The sequence below is a fragment of the Eptesicus fuscus genome, chromosome 7, assembly GCF_027574615.1.
Source record: "Eptesicus fuscus isolate TK198812 chromosome 7, DD_ASM_mEF_20220401, whole genome shotgun sequence".
Taxonomy (NCBI): Eukaryota; Metazoa; Chordata; class Mammalia; order Chiroptera; family Vespertilionidae; genus Eptesicus; species Eptesicus fuscus.
In genome coordinates, this window is record NC_072479.1 from 54,012,320 (window position 1) to 54,019,637 (window position 7,318).

Genomic DNA, 7,318 nt, shown 5'->3' on the forward strand with positions numbered 1-7,318 from the left:
ATTTTCAGTTCATCAAATGAGCCATATTCTCTCTGAACCTCAGTCATTTACCCTTACTGGTTCCTTTGCCTACATTCTCTTTCCTGACCCACTCTTCCTTATCCTTTTGATCTTTAATGTTATCCTCTCTGGGAAGACTTCCATTACCCTCCAATACTGATTTAGGTGCCTCTCTTAACTTGCTTCCTTATCACTTGGACTTAACCTTTGGTGTGTAGTGGTGTGTATTACATTATGTTGCCATGCTTGTTTACTTGTTAGCTCCTCTTCCTCATCAATCAACGGTACCTCAAGCCCTGGGATTGTGTTTAACATCATTGCATCCCAGTGCATAGTAAATTCTCAAATATTTGACTAAGTGAATGAGGGTACAAGCCACATGGAGAAACAGAAGAGGAGGGCTAATCTGTGCCTTGCCAAAAAAATGAGGACTTGACTAGGCATCTCAGTGTGAGACCAAAAGCCTGAGCTCTCTTGTGTAAGGCCTCTACACAATTATAAGGATTTTATAAATAAGGTTTAATTGGCTTATATGTAGGAGTTTGATGCTTTGTAAGTTTAGACGTTTTTGAGGAATCTATACTTTCTTTTAAAACCATTATTTGTTTTGCAAAAGGATTCACTTCAGTAAACCTTTAAATTTCCTGGGTCTTTAGTGGTTTGATTAAAGTTTATTTTGTTATTTGTTGGGCTCTGTCAGTCATTTTGCTAGTTGGGAGGGATGCAATTATGAATACATTGTAGAACCTTCATTTAAAAAAGCTGTTAAATCATGCAAGTCACAAATTAAGTGCTGGACAGATTTAATTAAGTTCTATGATAAGAGGTATCAGCAATGTGTTGAGGGAGAGCTAAGAAGAAACAAGTTATTTTGATTTAGGGTATGAAGAGGCTTAATGGTGGAGTTGGATTTTGAAGATCTTGACTTGCATCTCAAGAAAGGTAGGGATGCCCTAGCTGGTTTGGCTCAGTGCATAAAGTGTCGACCTGCGGACTGAAAGGTCCCAGGTTCGATTCCATTCAAGGGCACATGCCCGGGTTGTGGGCTCAATCTCCAGTAGGGGACGTGTGCAGGAGGCAGCTGATCAATGATTCTCTCTCATTGATGTTTCTATGTCTCTCTTCCTCTCTGAAATCAATAAAAATATATATTTTTTGAAAAAGAAAGGCAGGGAGGCTCTGGCCGGTGAGCTCAGTGGTTAGAGTGTCGGCCTGTGCACCAAAGAGTTGTGGGGTTCAATTCCCCGTCAAAGGCACGTACCAGTGTTGCAGGTTCCAGCCCCTGTCAGGAGTTCTGTGGGTAACAACCGATTGATATGTCTCTCTCATATGATTATTGATGTTTTTCTCTCTCTCCCTCTCCCTCCCGCCCTTCCTACCTGCCATTCTCTGTAAAAAACAATGGAACCTGCAGGCATGGCTCAGTGGTTGAGCATTGACCTATGCACCAGGAGGTCATGGCAGCATGAAAGGCATGCATGAATTTGCTTTCAGTTTTTTTTTTTCCTTTTTTAAAAATTGATTTCAGAGAAGAAGGAAGAGGGAGCGATAGAAACATCAATGATGAGAATCATTGATTAGCTGCCTCCTGCACGCCCCCTACTGGGGATCAAGCCCACAGCCTGGGCATGTGCCCTTGACCTGAATCAAACCCGGGGACCCTTCAGTCCACAGACTGACGCTGTATTCACTGAGCCAAACTGGCTAGGGTTGCTTTTATTTTTCAGGACCATGTTTCCTTACATAAAATCAATGTTGCATGCCCTAACCAGTTTGGCTCAGTGGATAGAGCGTCAGCCTGGGGACTCAGGGTCCCAGGTTCGATTCCGGTTAAGGGCATGTACTTTGGTTTCGGGTACATCCCCAGTAGGGGGTGTGCAGGAGGCAGCTGATTGATGTTTCTCTCTCATCGATGTTTCTAACTCTCTCTCCCTCTCCCTTCCTCTCTGCAAAAAATCAATAAAATATTTTTTAAAAATCAATGTTGCTCAGCCAGTGTGGTTCAGTGGTTGAGCATCAACCTATGAACCAGAAGGTCACGGTTTGATTCCCGGTCAGGGCACATGCCCTGATCTGCAGTAGGGGGTGTATAGGAGGCAGGTGATCAATAATTATCTCTCATCATTGATATTTCTATCTCTCCCTTCCTCTCTGAAATCAATAAATATTTTAAAATATATTTTATTGATTTTTTACAGAGAGGAAAGGAGAGGGATAGAGAGTTAGAAACATCGATGAGAGAGAAACATCAATCAGCCGCCTCCTACTGGGGATGTGCCTGCAACCAAAGTACATGCCCTTGACCAGAATCGAACCTGGGACCTTTCAGTCCACAGGCCAACACTCTATCCACTGAGCCAAACCCGTTAGGGCTAAACATATATTTTAAAAATCAGTGTTAATCGCCTGATATAGGATGAAAATTTGCACATAAGCTGTTTTTTTCTAAATGTGGGTAATGAAGTGAATTTGAAAAGTTGTGACTAGTATAGAAAATAGCAGAGACTGATGCTTAATAAGGGTAAATATGTCTCATGATACTTTTGTTTCAGAAGAAATATTCCTTACCTTGGTTTGCAGGAAAATAAATTTGAAAGCCACCAATAACATCAATACTGAGGGGCTGAAGCATCACACACTCTCCTCTGGTCTGTGTGTTTGAGGTGGGTGGGCTGGAAGGACATTAGTTTGATTATTTCCCCAATAGACCTTTATTTGCTATGGTAAAGTAAATTCGCCCCTGGCTTTCTTTTTACTCCTGAAGCTATATTACGATTTATTTGGAATTTCTTTCCTTATTGCAGATGATTCCCTTCTAATGTATAAATAGCAAAGATTCTAGGGATCTAGAAGTGAGTTATTTTAGGACTGGCCATTTACCCTCATGGGCTCAGAGCCCATGTGTTAGTTTCTTATTGTCCACTAGGTGGTACTACGAGGGGCCAATATTTGCAAATGATCTTGTCCCTCAACTCCAACTTGTTTTGAGATAACCCAGGAGAGGGTGCCTAGATCTCCCTCCCCTCTGCAACTATAACCTAGTCCAGTGATGGGCAACCTTTTGAGCTTGGTGTGTCAAACTTCGCCAAAAAACTGAGCATTACTCGGGTAGTGTGTCACTTTGAGGAAAAAACATTATTTCGCAAATGTTTCATCCTCAGGAGCAACAAATATTTCATCCTCGGCATTCGGCCGCCTCAGCGGCCGCGTGTCATCAGAAATGGCTACGCGTGTCAGTGCTGACACGCGTGTCATAGTTTCGCCATCACTGACTTACAAATTGAGGAAGCTAGAGAATCTGGGATTCAGAGGGTACAATTTGTGGTCAATATTGCTGTCTCTCAAAACAGATAAGGAATGAATTTTGTTCTCCCTTGGAGATCAAAGAAGATGTTAAACAGTAGAAGCGATGGAAGTTATACTCCAAAATGAGTAATTGGCTGAGTGCAGGTAATGTAATTGGCTGAGAGGAGGAGAGGAAATGTTAGATTTCCTAGAGAAGGAGTAATCATTGTGAGATGGACAAGTACCTGAAAGAAGTGACCATCACAGTTATATACTCACATCTACCCTCTGAGCATACGTTTTCATAATCTACCTGAGGAATTTTCTCAGAAAAGCTTAAGAAGCACTGGCAGATTCAATTAGTGAAGCAATGAATGGTGGATGAATACAACTTTTGCCAGTACTGTACTGATTCACTCTGTCAGCTAGCCAAAAGTAGAACTCTTTTGATTTGCCCTCAACAAATGACCTTAACCCAAGCTGGGTTTGGTTTTCCGTGCTCCTTCAGCTCCCCATTCTGATTGCCTTTTTCACTTGCTTTTTTTATTCCCTTTTTGCCACTGGGTATCACCATTAACACCCTTGCTGATCAGTTATTTCTGATGTTATTGACCACCCGTTCTGGTCAATGGTCAGCCTTGCTTTGTGGCCAGTGATCAACTGGATTATTTTTCACCTGTTTCAGCTCTTGGTCTTCAAAGATCTCTTAACTCTTTCCTCCCAGTGTGCTCTGATCCCATCAATATCTGGCACTTCCTTTTTGAAAGCAGGAGGATAGTTATCTCATTTATTTATTATTTTTTTACAACAGAGTATCACTCCTGTAATAAAGTGCGCGCGCCTGCGCGTGCTCCTGCTCTCTCTCTCTCTCTCTCTCTCTCTCTCTCTCTAATGGGTCTTACAAAAATGAGCAATAGGCAAACACACACATCCTTAAGATTAGCTTCTGGATAAAAAAAATCTAAGAATACGGTCTTAGGATCAATGGTCTTCTACCTTAGCTGTCTTTTCCTCTTTCCCATTTCAGAAACTTTTTTCATAGCTGAGGGGTGGTGCTCATTATGCCAAAACTGCATGCAGCTCAAACTCAAACGGGAATTGTGCCCCTCTGGCACTTTAAAATCTTTTAGCTCTTCCTCCCTTTGTGAGGATACACTTGTACACAATGTCAGCTCTTCCCTCATTGTCAATGAACGAAACCAATAAAAGAACAAAAGCAAAACCACACTGGTGAACACCCACAATCCTTTTTAGGTAAGTTAGGGGCAAAACAGGAGATACAAAGGCAAACCCACCCCCTATAGAGCTCCCCATCAAGGGCAGCCTTCTCATCCCAATAGCCCTCTCTTCATTGCTGGCCTGGCAGAAACAGAATTGAGTCTCTTCCAGGTCCCCCTCCCCTTATCTAGTTATTACCCTTTTCAAAGGTGGAAGTCAGTGCCGAACTTCTTCCACTGCCAACCCCCTACCAAATGCTTTTGCCAACAAAAAAAAGAGCCAAAGATGGACTTTCCAGGCCCATGACGGTCCCCAAATATTAGGACAGATCTGTTTCCTGGGGTCATGGAGTGAGGACACAAGGCCAAAGTTCTCCCCACATTCCACTTCCCTTGGGAAAAGCAATAAAGATCAGTTTTGTTTTATTTAAATATATTTTATTGATTTTTTACAGAGAGGAAGGGAGAGGGATAGAGAGCTAGAAACATCGATGAGAGAGAAACATCAATCAGCTGCCTCCTGCACATCTCCCACTGGGGATGTGCCCGCAACCAAGGTACATGCCCCCAACCGGAACCAAACCCGGGACCTCTCAGTCCACAGGTCGATGCTCTATCTACTGAGCCAAACCGGTCAGGGCCAGTTTTTTTTTTTTTTTTTTTAAAGAAAAGGCTGTCATTCCCAGAAGGAGCAAAAATGCCTTGTAACCACCATTTCCCTATCATCCCAGATGCTGAAAGGACACTTAAACTCCTTATTTCTTTATTCCCTTCCTTGTTTCTGAGGCTAAAATTTATTCCTTCATGCATCCCTTTCGCACTCTGCTGGGTTACGGGACCACCAGCAGAAGCCTACAGCAATCTCCAGGGGAGTCTTGTGGGATAACACCCTTTTCTGTGAATTGGAGAAGGGAAGCAGATCTTGGCCCTCTTCACGCTTTGACAAGAACCAAAGAACTTAAGAATTGGGTCTGATGTTCTTTCAATTGAACCCGTTCAAGGCAGGGCCCCCAGAAAATGTCCTTAATGGGGTGCTCAACCAAGTTTGGTGTATCCTCAGAACAGAATGTGCTGACCCAGGCCTGAGCCATCCCCAAACTCCTCCCACTTCCCTGGTCACTAACCAGTTCCAGCGGTGCACAATCCCAGCCGTGACTTCCCATCTGGCTTCTAGGAACTCATGACTAATTAAAGAAGTGCATGTATGTGGGCGGGGTTCTTCTTAAAAAAGGAGGTTTCCAGAGTAAGTGGCTTGGAGAGAACTCAGTCCCATTCAGCCAGGGGAAGTTCCCTTTATCCTGACTCCCTGAGGAGAAAACCAGCATCTCTTGATCACGAGCACACTGGCCTTAACTTAGTTACAACTTAGCTTTTTCTCACATCCAGTTTCCCGTGTCAGGACCCAGACTTGGCCTTTAAAAACCAGGATGTAGCCCTTCAGGCCACCCCATTCCAGTAAGGGCGTCTATCAGAGGGGGTGGGTGACAGTGTAGAGGTTGGCTTCTCTTGGGCTTAGAGATCTCTACAAACCTTTGCCCTCCACCCACAGCCCCATAGCCTCTGATCATTAGAACATACTCTAAGATTCTAACCCAATCCCTCCTGTGACAGTTTAACATACATAATTAAAAATATTTCTCTACACATTCCAGGGAAACCAGATTGCAGGAAGGGAGCAAGCCAGCCAAAGAACCCAGGAGTTCTTTCTCTCATGGAATCAAGTTCTCTTTTGGGGGCAGACAGACTACATGTTGTGACCCTTTCACACACATTCCCCCAGCCCCCCCAGTGAGAGATGACACATTCAGAGGGAAAAAGAGCTGGGTCAGCCTGGCTCAGGGGGTGGGGGCTGGCAGAGGGCGGTCATGACGCCATTATGGGAACAGACTTAGTCATGCAGTCCTTGTACTTAGGCCCTGCCTGCAGCCCCTGGCTCTAGGGGCTTTTGTTTGGGTGCCCCCCAGAGAGGGGGGACTGGGGGTGGGGGTGGGGTACAAAGGTCATAGCTTGAGCCTGAGGCTCTGCTGCTTCTTGCTGTGTGACCCAAAACAACCGATTAGAGACTTTTTTTTTTCTTTTCTACAAAAAGGTGATAATACCAGCCCTCAGAATTGTTGCTGCGATTTAAATAAATAAACAAATAAATTATCTGGCAGCTTTCACTATTTCCCTCAATTCTCTCCTGGATTCTTAGTATCTAGAATGTGGTTCTATCCCCCAGGGTCTTCGGAGGCCAGAGTGCCCACTCTGTCACCTTTCATGATAACCACCATCTCTCTCACTAACACACGAAGTCCTAAACATCCCGAGGATTTTTTTTCTTGTATGAGGTGCCTGGGGGAGTAATCTGCTACCACATTCATCTTAACTTTACTCCTTTTCCTTGTATCCTCCTTGTCTGTATTCTCCTCTCGCTTCCACCACCCTCTGCTCCTGCCCCTCCCCCATTATCCTTACTACTTTCTATTGCTTTCTCTTCCTCCGCAGCCAGTTTCCAGGGGCTGAGCCTGGGCAGGCAGAGCTGGAGCCAAACTCAGGGTCACTGTTCCAAGTAACTGCATCAAAGTTACTAGTAGTTCTCTTCTGTATAGAATTTACTGGTGGTTTTCATTTTCTTCCTTGTTTATTTTGATATTTTCCAAATTTACTACAGTGAGCAATGAATAACCTTTATTCAGAAAAACACACACAAAAAATCTTTAATCAGAAAAATATTATAATTTTCTTTTTTTTTAATTGATTTTTTTACAGAGAGGAAGGGAGAGGGACAGAGAGTTAGAAACATCGATGAGAGAGAAACATCGATCAGCTGCCTC